Source organism: Peromyscus maniculatus, chromosome 6, assembly GCF_049852395.1.
Source record: "Peromyscus maniculatus bairdii isolate BWxNUB_F1_BW_parent chromosome 6, HU_Pman_BW_mat_3.1, whole genome shotgun sequence".
NCBI lineage: Eukaryota > Metazoa > Chordata > Mammalia > Rodentia > Cricetidae > Peromyscus > Peromyscus maniculatus.
The window spans coordinates 36,243,574-36,268,531 of record NC_134857.1 but is presented as its reverse complement, the minus strand read 5'-3'; the positions used below and the strand labels follow the sequence as shown (position 1 = coordinate 36,268,531).

Sequence of the window (24,958 nt, the reverse complement as noted above, 5' to 3'; positions counted from 1 at the left end):
TGTTTCTCTCCCCTGTATCATCCTGTCTAGATATTTCTCACCCCTCCCTCCTTAAGAGTATCCTGGGGGAAAAGTGGGAGTGGGCCTCCCACAGACAAATGGGTGGGTCCCCCACATAATATATATATTGCTGGTAGCTCTTTGTCTAGCCCTTGGTTGTCCTGTGAGATTTCCCTCTTCCACATTAACATGCCTGTTGGTGTTGTCCTTACTCTGGTCTTATTTAGGCAGCCATATTGTTGAGGTATCCTGGGTGTACCTTCTAGTGTATATTTGTCACATGCAGTATAGCTAAACTAAGGGTTGCAAGACCATCTATTTCTCCTTTACAAGCAGAATCAGCAAGACCCCTCAGTCATTTTCCTAATCAGCTCCCCACCTCCACTTTACAAAACAAGAAGGCCCCACCCTCTTCCAGCACACAGCACAGTTAGATATGCAAGGGACAGCCTGGTCTCCCAAGGATGCTTTGGCATATTGCTTCAAGTATTTTCATCAGTAGGACAGTAATAATTTGCACATACCCTTGCTTTAGCAGCACAGACATGAGAACTGGCCAGGAAGAGGCAGAAGACAACATGCAGAAATGAGGAGGCAAAGGATCCTGAGGGCCCCACGCATGGCTGCCTCTCTCTACTGTCGTGAGTGCATCTTAGCAGCACTGAGAGCTGGAAGGCAGGATGCAGGAAAAGATCCCCAAATGGTACTCTCAGGGATCAAAGGCAGTGGCCAAGAGAAATTGGGTGAGAGCTCCAAGTGAGAAGGGGAATCTCTGGGACTGGAGAGATGGCTCAGCGGTTAAGGGCACTGGGTGCTCTTCCAAAGGACCCACAGGCAGTTCACAACTGTTTGCAGCTCCAGTTCTAGGGGATCTGGCATCCACACACAGTCATACATGCAGCAAAATCCCAATGTACATTAAATTAAAAAAAAAAATGGGACGTTCCGAGCCCTCTGCTCCCTTTAACTTGTGATGGGGTCTACAAGTGTGGATGCTGTTCGGAATGTAGACAAGAAACCAGCTAATCAACACTGCAGGGACTGACTTGGGGGGTGAGGTCACTTTGTATCAATCAACCAGTGAGAGCGGCCTCTACTACGAGGGATCCATGAAACGTGTCACTAGGCTTTAAAAGTTAAACCAAGGAGAAAAACTAAGGACACAATATGGCTGCCTAGCTTGCTGTAATTAAACTTATTAACTAGCCCTGTGAAATTCCATGTATGGAAGTGTTCTTTCAAAACACGAAGAAGCAATGTCTATGATGTCAGGACTGTCTAGGAATGCTCCCTGGGTTAGTATTTATTTCTCTGAATTATTTCAGTTTACCCTGGCTGTCCTTAGAAGTGTTTCCCCCAAAGGTTTTTCACTCTGCAGAGCTGGGGGCCAAATTCAATACTTTTGTCTATTACAGGCAAGTGCTCTACCAATGAACCACACCCCAAATAAAATATATGTGTATTTTATTTTAATTATACTTATGTTTTGAAGAATATTTTTAAGCAAGCAACTTTAAATTTTTATAATTCAATAATAAAGAAGAGAGAAACAAATTGTATTATCATGTGACCATCAAAAATAACAACTATTTAAAAGAGGATTTGTAATTGGCTTATCCTTTCCCATCTACTGTACATGATAAACTAAATACTCAGAGACATAGGTTGTAATTCAAACTGTTAGTAAGGAATTTACCCATTGCCACAAGGCCAAATGCATTCCTGAATGAGGTAGATATTAAACTACACGAAGCTAAGCATCAGAATGCTGTTTTCTGACATTTTGCTGTAAACGAGTGTGGATGATAAGCTTTGCATATAGGTCAGTATAAAGCATATTTTACTTGTAAGGTAGTATAATACATATGTCACATGCCTCACACACTAAATTGTGCCTCACATCTATGCTAACAATGGGAGGACATGATAACACTGGAAAGTAAGGGGAAATAAAACATTTTCTTTTCTAAAGCTCATAATTGCCCAAATGTTTTTATGAAGATATATGGGCTTTGGAAACAATGGCTTGAAATGGAAAAAAAAAAAAGAAGTTTACAATTACCTCCTTTTTCAAAACATTTAAAGGCAGCTAACTCTGGGGAAAAACAGCACAGCTCACTGCCAGTTGGAGAATTAATGCTTTCTTTTCCCCAGGAAACACCTCACACCTGTTTCTAATATTTGTTCCTTTGGACTGAATCCATGCACTTGGCTCCCTGATTGTTCTTTTTCCTTTTTAGTCCTGCCCACTATAGGAGCTGAGCATAACTACTAAGCCCAGGTGGTCTAGAAACTGTCATCCTTGTTGAGCTGTGGTAGACCTGGGCTGAGCTGGTGGTGGCAACGGATGTGTTGTTAACAGAAGATGCCACCCACCACCTTCTTTAAAGATGCAGACCACACAGTCCTACTTTTCCCCATTCATGTAGCTGCCTAATGAGATGCACAAATGGAATCTAGCCTCTTCAAAGAAACTGATGTAGCAACTTTCAACATAAACATGAACCGTGAGGCTCCAAGAAAAGCAGGTGGTGGGACACAAACAGGTGGCAGGACATCTCTTCTTCCGCTTCTGGAACCCAGCTAAGGACCACCTGGCAGCGGACGGGCTAGACGCTTGACTGGACTCATTCCTACAGTGCTGCATAGCCTTCTCTATTTCCATTCTGTAATTCATTTTAGACCATTGGACTGAAAACTACAGACGTGGCGGTAAACTGGGTCATTCCTGCATGTAGTCAAAAAACATTCACCCAGCCTTTATTCTGAGGCCAGAACTGTCCATACAAAAGTCACAGCAGAGTGAGGAAGGCAGATAAACTGTCAGTGACACATTAGAGTTTCCAGGGACCGGCTGTTACTGACTCTCACAGAGAAGACCTAGATTATAACTTGGGAGAGGAAATGCTGTTAGAGACCCTGTTTCAGGCATTAGCTTCTAAGCTATGCCTGGGGCCTGCAGACGTGAGTCAAGCAGAACACTTACTCCATGGAAGATAAAAGCCAGGTCGGGGATTTCCATCCATTCTAACAACCTGACATATGAGAGACATTTAGGGTGGGTGGTTATTGTGCTGGTGGCTGGGTGACAGTAGGTGGGTAGGCAGGCACTGAATCTTAAGGTCATCATAACCATGTGTTTAGATATGAGGCTATAGCAATGGAGAGTGTGTGGTCTATAACTAACGAGAAAATGGAGATCCCAGAGAGTTAGGAGTCACAGAAGGGTGGGAGCTGGTACCTGAAGAAAGGTAAGGAAGAACAGGTTCTCACCCCCCATTCTGGACTGTAAGCAAGCCAGGAGGAAGCCACTACCCCCTTAAAGTGTTTATTATTATTATATATATTGAGTACTTCCAAAAAGAAAATATAATAATAAGAATAATAAGAATAATGGTTTCAAAATAAAACTCTGGATTAAATAAACATCCTTTACCTAGAAATGAATCAGTAATGTATATAGACATTAAGTTATCAAATGAATAAAATTCATAAAAATGTTAACCCTAAAATGATGCATAGATGGATGGAAATATGGGTGAAGAGATGGGGAGAGAGAGACAGGTTATAGATGATAGATAGATAGATAGATAGATAGATAGATAGATAGATAGATAGATAGATAGATCAACCCAGTGCAAGGATTAAATTATACTTTGCAAACAACTTATAGTTATGATTTTTGTTGACTAAAAAATTTCGGTTTAATACAAAGAAATTCATAAAGACATCAGCCCTTTATCTGAAGCTTTCAATAGGTCTACTAGTGTGCTATGCACAAAACTGTAAGTAGGGCAAGAAAGAAAAATGTTTCCCTTCCTGTTGGAGATACATGACATGAGAAGTAGACAGATGAGCTAGGATTTCTTTTGGAGCTAAGAGATCAAGAGACGACTCTGTGCATTAGCCATTAATCAGTCTTAGAGAGCTTTGTTGGTGTTTCAAATACAAGACAAACAAGCTTATGTTGGATATCTCAGTGGCTGTGTACTTCTGTAGCATCCCAGGGTTCCACCACTTCTTCCAGCTCAGCCAGCACAGAAAGCTGGCCCCTCATGTCTGTGTGTTTTCCCAGCAGTATTCGGAATCAGTCTAAGAGCAACACTTCGGCTTCAAAACTCCTTCCTTCCCTTAAAATTCAGCTCTGTCCTTGCAACTTAATGCACATTGCCTTGGAGTCTTAGCCACCTTGTTACACAGTAACGTCAAACCTAATGTAACAGAGAACAAGTGGAAATCTTCACCTTCCTCCCAACATCTGGACTCCCCCACCCTCATCCATGGCCACACAAGCTGTGTTCCAACTCTGATGTTTTCACGTAAGGTCGACATGATCACTGCTGTTTCCACAGGCCAGTCTGTAAGAGTGCCACCTTTGAGCTGGAGTCACAGAGGCACTGTGACAGACACTGAGTCTGGACACAGAGAGGATTGCCTGTAATCTGGCCAGGGCCAGCCATGCGCTGATTCTGGCTTACTGCCCATTCTGCAACTTGAAGCTCTGGTCACACATCAATCCAACCTCGTTTCTCTTTGCTGAGCAAATGCTTGGACCTTGCCCTCTCCTCTTTTCTTCTCCTTTTCCCTCTTTGCTTGGTGCACTAGCTGCCTCTTCTACGGCATCTAAGTCTTCAGTTTGGCGTGAAATAAATTTGGGAGGTAGCAATTAAAAATAAATAACAGACAGATTTTTCTGTTTTCAATTCACAGTACTATGGTACCATGAAAGATTTTTTTCTTGCATATGTATTATATTTGTTAATGAGATAGTTGAACAAATTACCCATAATACAGTGCTTTTACAGTATGCATTTTGGTTTCAAACTCATGTAAATTGCTTCACTGTTATAAATTTCCAGTTATGAATTTTTATGTTTTTTTCACCCTGATACAGAGACTAGAAGAAAACACATTTTCTAAAATACCCTGGACCGCCTTTGCAATCCATTCGCACCTGACTTGGGACATTTGAAGCACTGCTCTCCCAAACGCATTCAGACATTTGATACTGGTGTGTGTTCCATGCATCTGTCAGTGCTCTGACCAGCTGCAGCTGACACTGACTGACAAGGACAGAGAAAAATGTTTGCTGTGTCCTAACGTGTGCCTAGTGGGGAAAACCTCTGCCCCATTCACTCATTAACGAATTCAGCAGACATTCATTGGATACCCTTAATGCACACAACGCATTACCCTAAGTGCCACTGATAGAAATGTAGACAACAGAATAACTAGCCTTGGGATCTATCTATCCAAACAGAGCTCACTCTGTGTTCAAATATACACATTAAATAAACATAAGGTTAAAAACGTTTCAGACACACACACTCTGCTCCAGTAACTATCAAACGGCTTGGTAACTCCTCCCGAATAATTGTGATTCTCCTTACAAGAATCTATACAAGTGAGACTTCTCATATTGCGCTTCAGCATCCAGAGGATGTTTTGTAAACTGTAGCGTAATGTCTACTGAATGTCAGGCCAAACAGCATGAAAACAAAACAGTTCTGCAGTCCAGGCCTGAGCCCCAGTCAATATGCAGCCTACAGAAGGGCAGATCCCAGCCTAGAGAGTGAAAGTGAACAGGCTGGGAATGACAAGGAGTGGGGGAAAGTCCTGAGTCCCAGTCCTGGGATGAGAGGCTGACAGACACATCAAGATCTGCAGGCCCTGCCTAGGAGATGAGGACCCAGACCAGGCCTTCTTCCCAGCAGAGATGCTAAGAAGTGGCTGTTAGGTGGGTTCTGCCTCCCCCAAATGTCATCACAATAGTCCCTGTTTAAAAAAAGAAAATATTCTTCTAGATTAAAAAAAAAAAAAAAAAAACAAAACTAGTGTTCACAAAATAATACACAAATGTCATTAAAATACTTTTCATAATAACCAGAAAATAGAGCCTTGGTGAAATGAAAGGACATCCAACTGGAGTCTGTGCTCTCCTCCACCATGTGCACATCCTGCTGGAGGCTGTGCTCACCTCCACCATGTGCACATCCTGCTGGAGGCTGTGCTCACCTCCACCATGTGCACATCCAGCTGGAGTCTGTGCTCTCCTCCACCATGTTCACATCCTGCTGGAGTCTGTGCTCACCTCCACCATGTGCACATCCTGCTGGAGTCTGTGCTCACCTCCACCATGTGCACATCCTGCTGGAGGCTGTGCTCACCTCCACCATGTGCACATCCAGCTGGAGTCTGTGCTCTCCTCCACCATGTTCACATCCTGCTGGAGTCTGTGCTCACCTCCACCATGTGCACATCCTGCTGGAGTCTGTGCTCACCTCCACCATGTGCACATCCTGCTGGAGTCTGTGCTCACCTCCACCATGTGCACATCCAGCTGGAGTCTGTGCTCTCCTCCACCATGTGCACATCCTGCTGGAGTCTGTGCTCACCTCCACCATGTGGACACCCTGCTGGAGTCTGTGCTCACCTCCACCATGTGGACATCTTACTGGAGTCTGTGCTCACCTCCACCATGTGCACATCCTGCTGGAGTCTGTGCTCACCTCCACCATGTGCACTTCCTGCTGGAGTCTGTGCTCACCTCCACCATGTGGACACCCTGCTGGAGTCTGTGCTCACCTCCACCATGTGGACATCTTACTGGAGTCTGTGCTCACCTCCACCATGTGCACATCATGCTGGAGTCTGTGCTCACCTCCACCATGTGGACACCCTGCTGGAGTCTGTGCTCACCTCCACCATGTGGACATCCTACTGGAGTCTGTGCTCACCTCCACCATGTGGACACCCTGCTGGAGTCTGTGCTCACCTCCACCATGTGCACATCCTGCTGGAGTCTGTGCTCACCTCCACCATGTGCATATCCAGCTGGAGTCTGTGCTCACCTCCACCATGTGCACATCCTGCTGGAGTCTGTGCTCTCCTCCACCATGTGGATGCCAGGGATCAAACTCAGGTCTGCAGGCTTAGAAGCAAGCATCTTTACCCACTGAGCCCTCTCATGGGTCCAAGAGATAAAAATCTTTAAAAGGTCGCTAGAGCTGGGTATGATGGTGCCACTCCCATAAACCTAGCCTTTGGAGCTGAGACAGGAGGATCAGGAGTTCAAGGCTAGCCTGAGCAACAGGAAACGCCAATGTAAACTTTTAAATTATTCCAGTGGAATAAATTTCTACTGCTAGGATGGAACCAGATAATTTATGAGCCATTGTTTCTGTGTCACACTCATGATGCCAATGGATTCTGAAAGCAGCAGCTCTATCTATGAAGACAGCCTTAAGTTTTTAAATTGGGCTAATTTGACTTTTCTTCATTGATTCCCTCTAAACAAAAAGGGGCAAGCCAATGGTAATAACAGACTCCTATAATCCCAGCATTCAGGAGATAAGGCAGGAGGATGACAAATTTGAGGCCAGACTGAAACACACAGCAACATCTTCTCTTAAAAAGAAATAAAAGAGGCTATTGTGATAGCTTAGTGGTTAAGAGCATTGGCTGCTCTTCCAGAGGACCAAAGTTCTAGTCCCAGCACCCACATGGTTGCTCACATCCATCCATAATTCCAATTCCAGGGGCTTTGATGCTCTTTTCTGACTTCAATGGGCACTTCACCCACGTGGTATAGAGACAGATGTAAGAAAACAAAACACTCACATACATAAATATAAAGAAAAAAGAAAGAAAATTTTCTCTCTTGAGCTAATTATGTCTGTGTCTTACAAAACTTAAAAAGCTAAAAGACTCCAAGGACCATAATATTCTCAGCTCAAATTTTAATTTTAAGAGACGGAGATATAACTTAGTAGATGAGCAGTTGCCTAGCAAGTGTAAGACTCAGGATTTCCTATACTTGGAAAGAAAAAAATAACCTATTTAAAAAATTTTAAATATGTTAATCCTGCATTCACTTTTCACAATTTTATGTTCAGTCTATGCAAATATAGTCAGAAAACTTAAATGACTTGAATTAAACAAGACATCAGAAGTTTTTAAGATGCTTTGAAAGGGGGTCAAATAAGGTTTCCTGATAGTGGTTTCCCAGAACGACCCCAAAATATCTAGAGATGCAAAAACAGGGGGCTATTTCTTTGAAAGGTGGCTTGAAGAAATGTGACTTGAAACAGAAGCACTGACCCCATGGGTGTGTCAGAAAGAGGGTGTGTGTCTGTGTGCATTTTCACGCTTAGGATACAAGGATAACATAGGCATTTTGGAATGTTCTTGAAAGGCCTTTGTTCCCACGTGATGTGAGTAGAGACTACATGATCCTCACTGCTGACATATGAGTCCTAATTACAGAGACTTAGTGTCTCGGGGGGATTTTTTATTTAGACACTCCCATGGAAAAGAAAGACAGTTGCTCAAGTATATTTTTTAATTGGACTTGAAATCATCTACTAAAACATAAAGACAGAAAGGGGTGGTGTGGGGAGGCCTTGCCTCCAAATTCTTGCGTTTTATTGCAATGACTCCCTGTTGGTAGACCTTCAGGGCAATGTTTAAGAATGCTTTTTGTCTCAATTTCTAAGAATTAACACAAAAAATGCAATTTAGTTGTCTACAAAACATTTTCTTCTATTCATTTGACTAATAGTGGGGTTTTTTTCAGTTAACTTTCTCATTTCTAAGACTACTACCTTTTTACAGGATTCCTCTGAGTGTCAGAGATTTCCACATATTCCGGGATAAAGTCACGACTGCAAAACAAATATGTGGCCATTGTTCCTCTGTGACCCTGTTCCAAAATTAAGACTGACCACTACCTGACAGCCATGTGTTTAAGTCAAAATGACTCTTGGGTCATAGCAATATCAAAACAATATTTCTGAATGATCCTTAGTGTGGTTAACGCTGATTAACTTGGCTATTTAGACACTGGTTAATCGAGAAACAACTCATTCTTATTTATTAAGTGCAAGCCTAAATTGTACTTAGAATATGATCTATTGTTACACAGCAGCCACCAGATCACTCACTTAGCATAACACAGCAGCAATCACGTGGCCAAACCGGAACGGGTCAACTGTGTGACACTTTGAAGATCAGCTTTGACTATATACACTCAGCAGGCACAAAATTAAATCAAAGAAAGCCTGGACATGGCACAAGATACACCTCCAACCTTTAGTTATTAAACAGAAGCTGAAGATATATGTTTCCGATAGAAAACCAACACATGAGGAAGTTTGCTTCCGGTAGGTGGCACCCTAACTGAAAAATGTTCCAACAATACAAATTCACAAATATAATTTGCTCTGTGGGATATTTACTATTTGTGAAGTGTTGTCAATGTGTGTGGCTCTCTTCGAAGCTCACAGGGGAGTACCTTCAGGGTGGCACATAGTTTTCCATCCCCACCCATGATTACCAACTCCTATTGGGTCTTTTTTTTTTCTCTCAGTAGCTTTCCCCCTCATTTCGTCCCCAAGATCTGTCCATATTATCTCACGATGGCACATTAAGACCGGTAAACACACATACTATGTTGTGTGACACTATTCATGGAGATATGTGACCAAATGTCTACTTGTCCCAGATAGGAAACCAATGGTAGGCCAAAGTAAGAATGCAACAAAAGTCCAATTTGGTGAAAGGATGAGTTCTGTTGAGGTTACTTACAGGAACATGGTTGAGGGGTTACTTAAAGGAGCAGAAATGACTCAAAGATGGCTGCATCACCAGAGCCCACTCCAGCACGGGTGATGGCTCACTGAAGCTGGACAGCAAAAATGAGCTACACAACTTCAGGCAGCTCACAGGTTAGAAGGTATCCATCCTTTCCAGGCAGGGTAGCTTGTCTGAGTGTCTCTCAGCAGTTCTTATAACTTATATGAGCTTGGAAGGGGAGGAACCTAGTGAGTCTGGTCAGTTTCAGATACTTCCTGAATCCTTTGAATTGTTTTCTCCCAGAGCTTAAAAAGTTTCCCTGTGGGATGCAGTCTTTAACCTCCTCTTAGAACATCCTGTGTCTTAAGCCAGCTTTCCTCTCAATATTCCTCTATCTTGGAGGAAACTGTCACATATCACTCCTTGACATACACTCAACCTCCACAGTATTTGATTTTGTTCTTTTAAAGTGCCTAAACCTAAAAGCTGAAGACAATAGACAACTGTGTTGGCTAGTTTTCGTCAATTTGACACAAGCTAGAGTCATTGGAGAGCAGGGAGCCTCTATTAAGAAAATGCCTTCCTAAGATTGGGCTATAGCACTTTGGAAATGAGTATGGTGGTTTCTCAGAAAATTGGGAATCAATCTACCTCAAAATCCAATGATACCACTCATGGGCATATATCCAAGGGATGCTTAATCATACCACAAGGACACATGCTCAACTATGTTCACAGCAGCATTATTCATAATAGCCTGAACCTGGAAACAACCTAGATGCCCCTCAACCAAAGAATGGGTAAAGAAAATGTGGCACATATATACAATAGAATACTACTCAGCAGTAAAAAACAATGGCATCATGAAATTTGCAGGCAATTGAGTAAAACTGGAAAATATCCTGAGTGAGGTAACTCAGACTCAGGAAGACAAACATGGTATGTACTCACTCATAAGTGGATACTAGATGTAAAGCAAAGGATAACCAGACTACAAACCACGGCTCCAAAGAAGCTAGGTAACAAGGAGGACCCTAAGGGGGACACATGGATCACCCTGGAAAGGGGAAATAGATGAGATCTCCTGAGCAAACTGGGTGGGTGGGTGGGTGGAGGGCAATAGACGTTAAGGGATGGAGGATGAGAACATAAGGGAGCGGGATGGTCGAGCTAGAACAGGGATGGAGTGGGAGAGCAATGAAAGCAATGTCTCCATAGAGGGAGACATCATGGGGATAGGGAGAAACCTGGTGCTAGGGAAGTTCCCAGGAATCCACAAGGATGACCCAAGCTTAGACTGCTAGCAATAGTGGAGAGGGTGCCTGAATTAGTCTACCCCAGTAATCAGATTGATGAATACCCTAACTGTCATTATAGAGCCTTCATCCAATAACTGATGGAAACAGATGCAGAGATCCACAGCCAAGCACCGGGCCAACTTCCAGGAGTCCAGTCGAAGAGAGGGAAGAGGGATTCTATGAACAAGGGGGTTCAAGATCGTGAAGGGGAAAATCTACAGAGACAACCAAACCAAGCTAGTGGGAGCTCATGAACTTTAGACCAACAGTTGTGGAGCCTGCATGGGACTGAACTAGGTCCTCCGTATAAATGACACAGTTGTGTAGCTTGGTCTGTTTAAAGGGCCCCTGGCAGTGAGATCAGGATCTATCCCTGGTACATGAGCTGGTTTTTTGGAGCCCATTACCTGTGGTGGGACACTTTGCCCAGCCTTGGGCAGGGGCTTGAATGTACCAAGCTTTGCTGACTTCCCCATGGGAGGCCTTCCTTGCCTTTGGAGGAGGGCATGGGGGGTAGGCCAGGGGGTGTGGAAGGAGAGATGAAGGGGATCTGTGGTTGGTATATAAAATGAATAAAAAGTTTCTTAATAAAGAAAAAAAAAGAAATGTAAATACAAAGGATCAGGCTATAGGCAAGCCTATAGGGCATTTTCTTAATTAGTGATTGGTCTGGGAGAGTTCAGTTCACTATGGGTGGGGCCATCCTTGACCTAGTGGTCCTGGGTTCTAAGAGAAAGCAGGCTGAGTAATCTAGAGGGAGCAAGCCAGTAAGCAGTACCCCTCCATGCACTCTCTATCAGCTCCTCCCTCCAGGTTCCTGCCCTGTGTGAGTTCCTGTCCTGACTTCCTTTGATGATAACAGCAATATACAAGTGTAAGCCAAATAAACCCTTTCCTCCCCAAATGGTTTTTGGTCATGGTGTTTATCAAAGCAATAGAAATCCTAAGATAACTATTATGTGTAAGAAGGGAATTTCAAGGACACCCACAAAGCAGGGGGCATGTTTGGGTGGACATTGTAATGTTCCTATCTATTATAAATTTTGCTCCTGAAGTAGATAGGGACAAATAGAGACCCACAACTGGAAAATGTGTAGAAGAGTGAGAGACCTTGGAACATTCAGTCTAAAAGGGGTACCTGCATCAGCACCACGCCCAACCCCAGCTCAGGGCTCAGGGAATTCTGTGGAAGAAGGCGTAGAGAAGATTGTAAGAGCCAGAGGGGATGAAGACAACAAGAAAATACTGCCTTCTAGACATAAGACTGACCACATATGACAGAGGCGGTGGCAGCATGCACAGGCCTAAGCCAGATGGGGGTCCCAGCCCTGAGAGGGAAAATGGACACAAACACCCATACTTAGCCCGTAAGCTAACTCCAAAGGAAAAATTAGTTTTCTCCAACCGAGTCTCACTGGGTATCAACCACACTTAAGGACAGGTCCAAACACAAAACACAAAACAAACCCAGTGGCATTTTTGGAGACTTTTGTTTTTGTTTTTGATCTCATAATGCTTTGTCTGAGCTTTTTTTTTTTTTAAGGTTTTTCCCTTACAGATCTTCTGCTTATATATTATGATTACCAGTGTTGTTTTTATGGAATTGCTCTGTGTGTGATTGTGTGCATCTGTGTGTCTCTATGTGTTTTCTGCACTTTCTTTTTGCATCTTTCTCTGTTTGTTTTGTCCTATTCTGGTTTGTCTGATTTTATTTTTATTTTATCTTTTGTTTTGTTTTTGTTTTTCAAGGTAGGGTTTCTCTGTGTACCCCTGGCTGTCTTGGAACTCTTTCTATAGACCAGGCTGTTCTTAAACTCAGAGATCCATCTGCATCTACCGGTGTTAGGATTAAAGGCATGCACCACCACTTCCTGGTTTACTTTATTATTTTTATTTTTTCTAATGGTAAGAGAGCAAGATAGGGTAAGAGAGCAAGTTAGGGTGGGTGGGGATGTGCGAAGGATCTCAGTGGAGTTGGAGGAAGGGAATCTATAATCAGAATATATTTTATTTAAAAAGAGATTTCTTTTCGATTAAAAAAAAAAATGTTGCTTAGCTCATTTTCTTTCTAATTCAGACTGTGACCCCAGCACATAGGATGGCGCTGCTCACAGAGTGGATCCTCCCACCCCAAGTAACCCCTCTAACTCCTTCCCCGCCCACTCCAGGAGCTCCTGCCCCGCCCACTCCAGGAGCTCCTGCCCCGCCCACTCCAGGAGCCCCTGCCCCGCCCACTCCAGGAGCTCCTGCCCCGCCCACTCCAGGAGCTCCTGCCCCGCCCACTCCAGGAGCCCCTGCCCCGCCCACTCCAGGAGCTCCTGCCCCGCCCACTCCAGGAGCTCCTGCCCCGCCCACTCCAGGAGCCCCTGCCCCGCCCACTCCAGGAGCTCCTGCCCCGCCCACTCCAGGAGCTCCTGCCCCGCCCACTCCAGGAGCCCCTGCCCCGCCCACTCCAGGAGCTCCTGCCCCGCCCACTCCAGGAGCTCCTGCCCCGCCCACTCCAGGAGCCCCTGCCCCGCCCACTCCAGGAGCTCCTGCCCCGCCCACTCCAGGAGCCCCTGCCCCGCCCACTCCAGGAGCTCCTTCTTAGCCACACTTGGAGGTCTGTCGTCTAGATGACTTGAGGTCCTGTCAAGTACATAATCAACACTAGCCGCCACAGACTCTGTCTTCATCCCTTAGTCATCAGATGCCCCCAATCCTCCACCATGGCTAACAGAACCCCACTTCACCCCACCCTGCCAAAGCCAAGGCCCTGAAAGCCAGCTCTCTGAGGATTGCTGAAGAAGCAGCTGCTGCCAGCCCCAGGCACGCAGCGGCCTCAAGAGACAAGAGACCCTGAAGTCTCAAAATGCAGCTTGTCTTGGGACAGCAGCTAACTTCCTCTTCCGGTCCCTAATGAGCTTCCCCCTGCTCTATCCTGAGCTACAGAAGCCCTAGCCTAACTAACGCCCACAGCCTGTGCTCTGCCCAAGTCTGTTCATCAAGTGGCTGGGTCCTGTCCCTGACTGGGACTAGAGATGTCACTTCTGACATTAAGTGAATCTGCCTCGGCTCTTTGAGGTCATCTGAATTATCTTTTATTTCTTCCTACAAACCTAATTCTTACTTATCCTCACAATGGCATGGATATCTACATTATAAGCCATTACCAAAATTCCTCCTGTCTTCAGGAGTAGACACTGTGGTAAACGCTGTGCTGAGCTTAGCTGAGCAAATGGGAAAAGTGTCTGTCCCAGCATCCCTCTCATGTTTCCCTGTCGCTCACCATGGCTTTTTTTTCCTTTCTTTTCTTCTTACTTTGGAGTCTCCTTTCCTGCAGAATGTATTTTGGATCAGATATAGTACTTAACTTATTTCACTTAATAGCATAAATCTTATTGGAACTTAATACACACAGATGCCGTGACTACAGGAATGACTCAAGCTTGAAACTGTATCAGACGTGTTCTCAGCCGCAGGTTATTTTTTTTTTAATTCATTATAATCATCTTTTTGTCTTTGATTTCAGGCAATGTTTGAACTCTTCCTTGCCAATGGATTTCATCTGAGAAGCTAAACCTCTAGCAATGCTGTGTTGGGGGAAGGAAGATAGGAATGATGGGTGGAACTCAGATTTTAGGCAAAGTTCCCAAGCAGGCTGCGATAGCAACATTCTTGAAGACTTAGAACTTCATTCTTTTTTTTTTTTTTTTCTGTGAATGTTGACTTAACAGCCCAGGATTAAAGACTGTGCACATCTTATATTTTCTTTGAAAGTAATTTTTAAAATTGGGACAGGCCACATCACTAAAATAACTCTTCATTAGTAACATGTACTTACTAATCACGGATTATGGACAGATGTTATGCTGATCAGTGATGGACCATGGTAGAAAAGAGTCAGCTTCTATGCTTGAGGTCTTATTATCTACAATCAGAAGAAAATCAGAACCAATCACTTGACCCAGAAAAGAAAAGCCCATACTCTATAGTTTGACCCACATAGAATTAGGAAGTTTCTGGAATTTAATTCCCATCTCTGTGTACCAGTGGAAGTCATTTTACTTATTTAGGCATCCATAAGGCGGGGCTAGTTAACACCTCCTGGCTTGGACATGATCCTATGCAAAGTGAGATGGCCCGTGTTCCTGACACTGTTCCAGATAACAGTAAGACTGGAGAGATGCCATTATCCTCATCATTTTAACTTTAGGGATGTTATTACCCTAACAATAATATTTGTCATTATTGCTAGGATGTTACCCTAACAATAATATTTGTCATTATTGCTAGGATGTGGTCCAATTTTTACTGTTTAACCGGTTTTCTGTTTGGCTCAGCTCAATCCCCAAACTCATCACATCAATATGTATCATCATACAAATATAATTAAAGGGGGTCTCAGCTCAGTTTCAGCTACGACAAAACTATCCTTTCTACTTGTAAGAAGTTTGATTTTGTTGTTGCTGCTGCTGCTGTTTTTGAGACAGGGCCTTGCTACATAGCCCAGCTGAGCCCAAACTCATGTTTATCTCCCTCCAACCTCTGAGTTGCTAGGATTATGGGCATGTGCCACCAGGCTGGGTTACCATGTTTAATGTTTGTAAGTATTTAGAATGTAGTCTAGTCTCTTTCCCTTGAGGACCTCACTATTAGAAGCTATTCTTGAGATTTATGACATTGATTCTAATAAACATTTGCTTTTTAATACTGTAAATGCTTAATTTATTTCAATTAAAAAATAATACATATCATTAGTGATGGGCCTCTTAAATGAACTACAGGAAAATGCTTTTGACCATCTGAGTTTCTGTTCCTTTGTAGTGAGACTTATTGAAATAACTCTACCTCAGATCTCCACCTCATCATTTGTCCATTGTTCCTCAAATGGACTGCTTTGGCCTCCTACCCCACCACTCCAGTGAAGTGCTCTGTCTGAGAAGCAAGACCCCTATTACTAAAATATTGACAAATACTTGTCTCCCACTTTGTGTTTAGCCATTCAGCACCATCTGATTCAAGTGACCACCGGTTCCTTTTGAAAAGCTCTGGTGGTGTTTTGAAGTCCTCAGGTGAAACAGTCTCAGTGGTGTGCTCACCAATATTTAAGTGGCTGCTCTGTGGATCCAGGCAAAAGCCTGTATCCTGTGGATCCAGGTGAAAGCCTGTATCCTGTGGATCCAGGTGAAAGCCTCCACCCTGTGGGTGAAAGCCTGCACCCTGTGGATCCAGGTGAAAGCCTGCACCCTGTGGATCCAGGTGAAAGCCTGTACCCTGTAGAGCTAACCAATTTTGATATCTCTGCTGTAACTGATCTCAGGTTCCATATAACATTGTTGAGCAGAGCATATACAAATATGAGCTTTCCAGCACTGTAAACTGTTCTTTAAGTGCCTTTTATTTTTGTGGAGTTTTAATAAGATGTAATTAGATATTCCTCAGAGGAAAGTTGAAAACAAGTCACGGTGATTGAGGTGACATGGCTCACTCAGTTGGTAAAGTGCTTGAGTGCTGTTTTAGTTACTTCCTCACAGCTGTGATAAAACACCACAAAACCAACATAAGGGAGAAAGGACTCTTTTAGCTTACAGTTGCAGTGATACAGTCCATCACTTGGGAAGAAGTGGGAAGCGTGGCAGCTGGCAGGAAGAGTATGGTGGCTGAAGCAGGAGGCTAGCTGATCACCTTTTATCCATACCCAGGAAGCAGAGGGCAGACAGGAAGTGGAGCTGGGTTATAAAACCTCAAGCCCCGCCCCCAGTGGTACACTCCTATCCATGAGGCTCCACCTTCTGGAGGTTCATGAGTCCCCAAACAATGCCACAAGATGAGGACCAACTTTTCACATACAAAGCACAACACCCTGCATGCGTGAAGCCCTGGTTTTGATCTCCAGGCCTCCAGAGGTAGAGACAGGAGGATCAAAAGTTCAAGGTCATTCCACAGCTACCTAGCAAGTTCAAAACCAACCTTTTTCTTTTCCAGATACTGATAATTATATATGATGCTACAGATATATTAACACAAATCATTTTAATAGCATAATATTTTGGACAGATATTACAAAACAAAATGATGTTGAAGAGACTGTTTTTCAAAGCCATGAAGATAACTTGAATAAAATAAGAATATTTAAGACCAAAAGGAAGAGTCAGTTAAAGATGAAGTGAATTGAAGAATGGGAATACAGTGGCTTTGGACAGCTTTTCCTGGGAGGCCAAAAAGCCAGCCTTGGGCTGAGAACAGATTGGTGAGTACAATACACCTATTTTTCTTTATTGTACATTCTATTTGCTTTCCACCTCCCACCCCCAAAATGTTACCCTCAGCCTCCAGTCTTATAGCTGCCTCATCTTGGCTGGTGTTTTAAGCTGTTAGTTTGTACTGGGGAAAATCGGCATGTCCCAATAGAGCACTTTCATGGTTCATTCTCCCATCTAAAGTCCAACCACTCTACCACAGTGGGATGAAATGAGAGGATGTGGCTGACAGGGATAAGAAAGGGCCAGATGCACAGCAAAGGCCATGAACTCCATAAATACCACTGAGCTTAAATCAAGCATCTGTCACTGGGATGGATATTTTCCTTGCTCATAATACTATCTGGACTCTTGAAGGGGGTCAGTGGCCGCTGCAGATGGCAGCAAGTTATTTTAGTAACAATATTCAAGAGATTACTAACCGTCCTTTTATTTTTACTTTAGATGAAGTCACCACTTCGAATCTATTTAAGAATTTTCCTTTCATGTCACATTGAGGATCTGTATCAGAGACGCTGTTTTCCTATTTGGTTTTCCAGGAAGATACTGTCCTTCATTGGTGCATCAGAGGCAAGTTCCTGGTGACCTGGAACCAGATCAGAGCTTACTGTCATCACCACTGATTTATTCCATGCATAGCCAAATCTAGCCCACTAGATGAAGTCTCATCACCAAAGGCACCAGGTTACTGAAATATCAACTCTCCCCAGCACCCCATACAGCTTTCGGTGAGCATTTCTCTCTCAAAGATGATTTTAGAATAAGTTCTCCTTTTTCTCCCTTACAAAGACCATCCAGTGCCATTTCTACACTCTCAATCTTGTCGTTTTTTAAAGACTGAGTAGACAGATAGGGGTGACAGTAGCAAGATGGAGACCTAAGGGTCACCATTCTTCACCGTTTCCAGACAGACGATCGATCGCACAGTGATGAAATGGCTCGAAGAAGTTGAAAGTGATTCTATTTTGGACAGTAAAGAGTATTGAACTCCACAGGATGGGCCTGAATTTCGAAAGATTAATAACAGAATAGAGGTGTCAAGGCCTCTTTAGTTCTACTGTTTTAAGAACTTAAGTGATTCAGAAGCCATCGATCTTGTTCAGACTGCTCTCCAAAGAAAGCTACAGTTTCATCAGTGAGGACATGAAGACATGTGTTTCAAGTTAGGTCTCACACTTTCTATTGTGGCAGCTTCTCTAAGGACAATTAACAGCCCTGGGAAGGGGTTAGGGATTTTATCCTCTTTGAGACCTGATCTATGAAATGTGATTGCTTCATGCTCGGGGAGCTCCAGTCTTCAATCCCTCTTTGTTCCTGTGGGGTCTGCACTTGGGGTGATGGACGGTGAACTTTATTTCAGCTCAACACAAATATAGAAAGTTAGATGAAGCCTGAAAACCATCCAGTTCCCGCACTTAATATGGGTTTCATGGTATAGTCTAGGGCAGTGTCTGGCACACAACAGACACACAAGTAATATTTGCTGAATAAAAAACTTCACAGAGCCAGGTGGCGGTGGTGGTGGTGGCGGCGGCGGCGGCGGCGGCGGCGGCGGCGGCGGCGGCGGCGGCGGCGGCGGCGGCGGCGGCGGCGGCGGCGGCGGCGGCGGCGGTGGCGCACACCTTTAATCCCAGCATTTGGGAGGCAGAGCCAGGCAGATCTCTGAGTTTGAGACCAGCCTGGTCTACAAAGTGAGATCCAGGACAGGCACCAAAACTACATGGAGAAACCCTGTTTCAAAAAAACAAAACAAAACAAAAACAAAAAACAAAAAACTGCACAGAAGTACCACATCTGGCTTTCATCCTTTCTCCATACACTCACGTCCATTGTTAGTCACACAGCAGACTGAAAATTCAAAACCTGTGCACCCTGCTCGTGGTCAAGGAGATAGCAGCATCAATATAAAAATGCATTTGTGGAAGTCCACTAAGGACTTAGAGAAGGCCCTCTACACATATTCCTCAAACAGGAAATCAGGTCCAGGCAAAGGCCAACTAGTAAGCAGTAAACTTACCACTCTTCCTTGCAGATATCAGAGATCTATGGGGAATTTGGGATGAATAATGTAAGTGGAATTGAGATAGGATGATTCCTAGACACTCAGACAAGAAAGCATAATATCACCTTGGGAGCAATGTCTTTGAAGACACAGAAGAGGTATATATACACCCTGGGTAAGCTGACAAGAAGTTCCTGCCTTCCTCAGAACACACAATGCACGTCTTGAGTCCCCTGAAGGTCATTACATGTCTCCTGTAACAACATCTGGTGGATTCCAGAGACTACACTTCATAACTCACAGGACCTTCCCACCCCTGGACTTCAACATCAACCTGAGAAGGCTTGGACATTTGTGGTGGAGAACTTAGAAATACTAAGCAGATGGTTCTTTATTGGTTCCTCTGGAAATACACCAAAACCAAATGTCTGTAGCAGAGGTTCATCATAAGTAACTAAGGTAGGGCTCAAGTTGGCAGAGACTGGCATCTATGAGGCTTGGTATTAGGGGAAGCACCCTAAAGACTCCTGGGCTTTCCATACCCCATTACTCAATTAGCTCCAAGCAGTGATTTATTAGAGTGAGGCATGTCATAAGAATAAATCAAGCATGTCTTGCCTTTTCCTCTGCCCGCAAATCTACAAACAAGATATAAAGCATGATACACCCCGTAGCTGAGGGTAGACTTAATCCTTCTTGATTCCCAAATCTTCTTGTGGAGAACCTTGAAGAGGAAGCAGCCATTTCTCGGTTTCCTTTGGAGACCACCACCACTTGCCACACCGTGGGGATCTGCGCGTCTATTTGTTTTGTTCATTTGCTGATGTGCCCATGTTCAGACACGAAGCAAGTCTCAGCATTATCACGGGATCATTGTGGGGAGTGAGGTGGTCTGAGTGAGAATGGCCCCACAGGCTCGTATCGGAGTATTTGTTCCCCAGACAGGGGAACTAACTGGGAACAGTTAGGAGGTGTGGCCTTGTTGGAGGTGTGAGGGGAGACCACTTGAGCTAGCAAAAGATGTCATTTTGAACCTACTTCTCTCTGTGTCCTGCTTGCTGAGACGTGAGATCTCAGCTGCTCCTGCCACCATGCCTTCCCTGCAGCCATCGCGATATCGCGGACGGAGCATCTAGTCCTCACGGTCCCAATCCTTGGGAACGCTGAGTCCAATCAAAGGCTTTCTTCCATGAATTGCCTTGGTCGTGGTGTTTTACTACCACAATAGAAAAGTAACCCATACGAGGAGCAAGCTTGGGTTTAAGTGTCTAGGGAATTAAAATTATATGTATCCTGTGACTTATCTTTTAGAATTGCAAATGATAATGTGTAAAAACTGTTAATAAGAATAGTTATCAGGGGCTGGAGAGATGGCTCAGAGGTTAAGAGCACTGACTGCTTGCTCTTCTAGAGGTCCTGAGTTCAATTCTCAGCACCCACACGGTGGCTCACAACTGTCTGTAATGAGATCTGGCGCCCTCTTCTGTGTACATAAAAAATACATAAAATTAAAAAAAAATAGTCATCAGTAGCTCTTTCTTTAGACGCTTTCAATGAATTCACTCAGTATTAGCTTATGGCAAATTAAAGACCAAGACATTTAAACTCTTGGTGGGGGGGGGTGCATGCTGGGGGGCGATGTGTGATATAATAGATATTTCCATTTTGGTTGTCTTGCTGTCTCTATTTTCTCAAGATTTATTGTCAGGATTTTTCCTCTTGACAAGTCTGGTTAAATGGCAGTATATCAGAGAGACAAATAGTAGTCACACACAATTTTTTGTCATCTATAATTGCTCAAATAAAACTCTCAAAAATCCTATAAAATCTAAAAGTCAGGCATGATCCTATACCTGGGAGGCTGAGACAAGAGGATTACTGTGAGTTCCAGGCCAGTCTAGCTACTGCCCCCCTACCCAAAAAATTTAAAAAAAGAAAAAAGAAAAAGAAAAGGGAAGAAAGAAATACATTAAAAATAAGGAAAATATGTGGATTATTTTATGAGTGTGAAAATCATGATAAACTTAAACTTCACAGGTGTCAACATATAATTTAGTAGATGGATTTAGAAGGTCTCTGAATGGGTGTCCTCAAAAGCAGAGTGACTAAAAACTAGGAACAGGAGAATACCCGGGCACTCTGGGAGCATAGTGGAGTCTGGCTGGCCAGACCCTTCTGAACTGCATAGCACTAAGAACAGGTTGAGCAGGTCGGTCCACTCTCCAGCCTGGGCTTATCAACAAGGCCTGATTAAACTTTAACTCCACATTCTAAGACTGCTCAGGTGGCTGTGGCTGAACACGGTAAGGGCATGCACCACACAGGAAATGCATTTTCGGAACAGCTGCTTCAGGTATTCGGTAAATAATGTTCCTGTCTATTGTAGCAAGACTGGATGTGATACAGTTGATGTTTTAGAAAAATTTGGAGCATAGTTTCTTATGGAGGAAAGTCCTCACACAATTAAGAAAAAGCTGCTTTTCTTAAAATGCACATTGCTATTCTGAAATTACTATAAAAAATGACTTGAGTAAATCAGGCTTGAAGGTAGAAACTTTAACATCTTTAAATCATGATGTTATTAAATTATCCTCACAACTACAGGTAACTCTCTTTTCTATGAGTTTATCAAACTCAAAATATATATTATAAAATATATAAATTCAACTGTATTTCATTCAGTTAATATCTTTTTTAATATTCATTTTAAATCTTTCTGTAGTACAGGCATTTCACCTCCATGTATTTACTTATGTGTGCAGTGGCAGCGGGGGCCAGAAGAGGGCACCAGATCCCTTGGAACTGGAGTTACAGATGTTTGTGAGCTATTGTGTGGGTGCTGGGAATTGAACCTGTGTCCCCCGAAAGAGCAGCAAGTGCTTTCCACCATTGTGCCCTATCTTAAGCCTCAAATTAATATCTTTTCATGCAAACAACCACTAATAAGTGGGTTTTATTTCTATCCTACACAGAAAAATAATCAGTGGAAATTATATGCCCTGATTTCTGCAAAGCTAAGTAAGCTGATTAATTACATGATCTAGATTTGGCCAACTGTGTGACAGGCAATGTAAACGGAAGGATGACAGAAGCTCTTCTATTGCACGTGAGCACTGATACCATGTGCAGTAGACAATGACGTGGAAAGTACAGCTATGGTCACCATCTTTGTGCTGCCCCAGGATGCTGAGACACGTGTCCTCAATTTTGGTTATTTTACGACAATTAGCCAAAGAAGGTGGGGGGATGGATTGATGCAGCTTGAGCTGATTAGGCAGAATTTTGTTATCTAAATTACCGGGAGCCCCTGGAGACACCCTAAAAGGAGCAGTATAGTCCATAGAACACCCAAGAAAGCACCGTGTAAAAGAAAAAAAAAAAAAAAAACAGATGGTGTGTGATTGTAGACAGAGCTGAGAGTTTATTGACAGAAATCCAGGTTTACTGAGGCTAGAGCCCAGATAAGAGTCCTGGTGAGATGAAGACAGGGTAAGAAAATGACTATGGAAAATACGGGAGAGAAACACGGTAGGGTGAACCAGTGAGTTTTCTCCTGAAACTGTACTAACGCGGTGGGAAAGGGAGTTTTTAGAGAACGAATGGCAAAGACCAAGCAGAAGAGAAGAGGTGTCAGCTATCACATTTTGGAAGCTGGAGACTGGATGGGGGAGGGATGCCTGGGTGAGCTGGAAGAAGACAACATCAGGGCTGGAGCAGACAAAGCCAGCAGCAAGGTCATCACAGAACAGCAGAAAGCAGACAGAGCCAGTGACAAGGTCCTCCTCCAAATGGCAGAGTCTCTAAAAGGCACAGAACTGGAAGGACTCTGCACCTTGGAGGGCGAGGCCACACTCAGGAGGGAGCTTCGGGTGAAATCAGGCCACCCAAGTATCAAACTCTCCCAGGTCCTGCCTCTTACCCCACTCAGCTGGACAGCTGTCCCTCTCCCGAGCTGGCAAAAGACTCACATTTTCTGCTTGAAATCGAACGCTGGGCTGGGTTGCTGAAATCCAGAGAAGCTGTGCAATGTTTTTATGAAGAAAAGGGAAGCCAACATATTTCCCCACCAGCTCTGAGGAAACACTAGCCCTCTCATTCTCCATTCCTTTTTGTGCAGAACAGAGGATCCCTTTTGGGGGACACCAACCAGACCAAGCGAGAGAGAATGCACAGTTGCGGAATGTTGAGGTGTTCTACAACCAGGTCATACCACCATAACACCTGCCTCTGAGAAATTCCTGCAGTTAGTACACACACACACTCATGGGGACTGTTTCCAATAGCCAAAGCAATCCAAGAAAGAGCAGAGAATATGCCAGAAACAGAACATTATTCCAAACTCTCAATGGCATTTCAAAGAGAGAAAGAAACAAAAACATCATGTCCTTCATCTGAAAATGGGATGACATTTTCTTTGACGTTTGGACAAATTTCCTGAAACACTCTGGGTGTTAGCAAAGGAAGCATTACGTTGCCCTTGAATCTTGATACTGCTTTGATTATACTTTCCTCAAAAAATGATAAATATACATGTAATAATTTTGGCAAAAGAAAATATCATTTACTATGTTTAGTAGAGACTAATAAGCTGTGGCTTTGACCATCAAAAGCTTGAGTTGTTGGATTCCACCACAGGCAGCCTGGTAATCCAGAACGACAGGGAGTGGTGAAGGGAGGCCATCAGTGGGGAGCTGGTCATGGAGAAAGACAAAGGAGATGGAGGACAGCCCGAGGGAGGTGGCTGCAGGGCCTTCTGGGCTGGTCTGACAGGAGGCTTGCGCTGATCCTGTGAGCACATCCCAGAGACTAACTGCAACAGAGAACAGTTGGTGGGCCCTGAGGCAGATGGATGGCGCCATTAACCCCTTCTTTGGTCTACCCCATATTCTGTGGCATTAGGAGGCTCCTGAAGCCACCCTGCCGGCTGCACTGTGGATATTCTTCCTGAGGGGCTCCAAGGAGGTAGATAAGGGACCCCCCAGAAGCTCCCTTCACTGTAGCAGGTGACGTGAGACTGGGAAGTCAGATCAAGCTGGGACTGGACATGTGCGTCTATTGGTTGCTTGTCCACAAAATTGTGTGTCTTCTCCTCAGAAACTGACTGTACACTGCTTGTGTCTCCTCTTGAGGGCCCTTCTGATAAAATAAAAGAATCCAAAGAATTGTAGCAAGGGCAGGAAACTTAAAAAAAAATGAAGAACAAAGCTGAAGAAATTTCTTAGAAAGTAGAAGCAAAATTAAAAAGCAAATACAAATTACGGGAAAAGTCAAGGGCCAATACCTACACAACATAGAAGACAGGGAATCCCTGGACCTGGCTCCACAAAAACAGACTTTTATGAAAACACAGCACAGGGAAAATTCCAGAACTCTGCACTCGAGAGATAATTACAAAAATTACTCAGAGTTAAAAAACAAAATCAAAATCAAAGGAACCAAGGATCAAAGAACCATCAGTCTTTGGAGCAACTCAGAGCTAGAGGACAATGGAGTGATATCTTTAAGAGGCAAAGATAAATTGTTTTTAATCATTAAAATGATCTCATCAGTAGGGAAGGATGATAAAGGTCTTTGTAGATAAGGATGGTTTAAAAATAAATATCTGAAACTAAAAACTCAAAACCATCAGAGGCAACGTGACATTTGGATACATAAAGGGGAGTAGAAAGAAAGCATCAGGACAGGGGCAGCCTCCGGCAGTGAAAATCAGGAACAGGGGAGGAGAGGCCACTTCCAGCGATGTGCCTTGTACAACACATTGAATTTTAAGGCTCTGCTTACATTTTGCTCAAAATGAAAATTAATTTCCAACTAGCTTGTTTTAATTTTAATTTCTTTCGGCA

General features: G+C 43.7%; 1 long non-coding RNA gene across 1 annotated transcript in view; it reads right to left on the bottom strand.

Annotated features, from left to right (window-relative positions):
• LOC143273730 (uncharacterized) overlaps positions 1–24,958 on the bottom strand; it is a 72,047-nt gene that overhangs the window by 22,588 nt on the left and 24,501 nt on the right. The window contains exon 2 of the long non-coding RNA XR_013051918.1: positions 14,695–14,781. This is a non-coding gene — a long non-coding RNA (uncharacterized LOC143273730). The remainder of the gene's footprint in view (positions 1–14,694; positions 14,782–24,958) is intronic.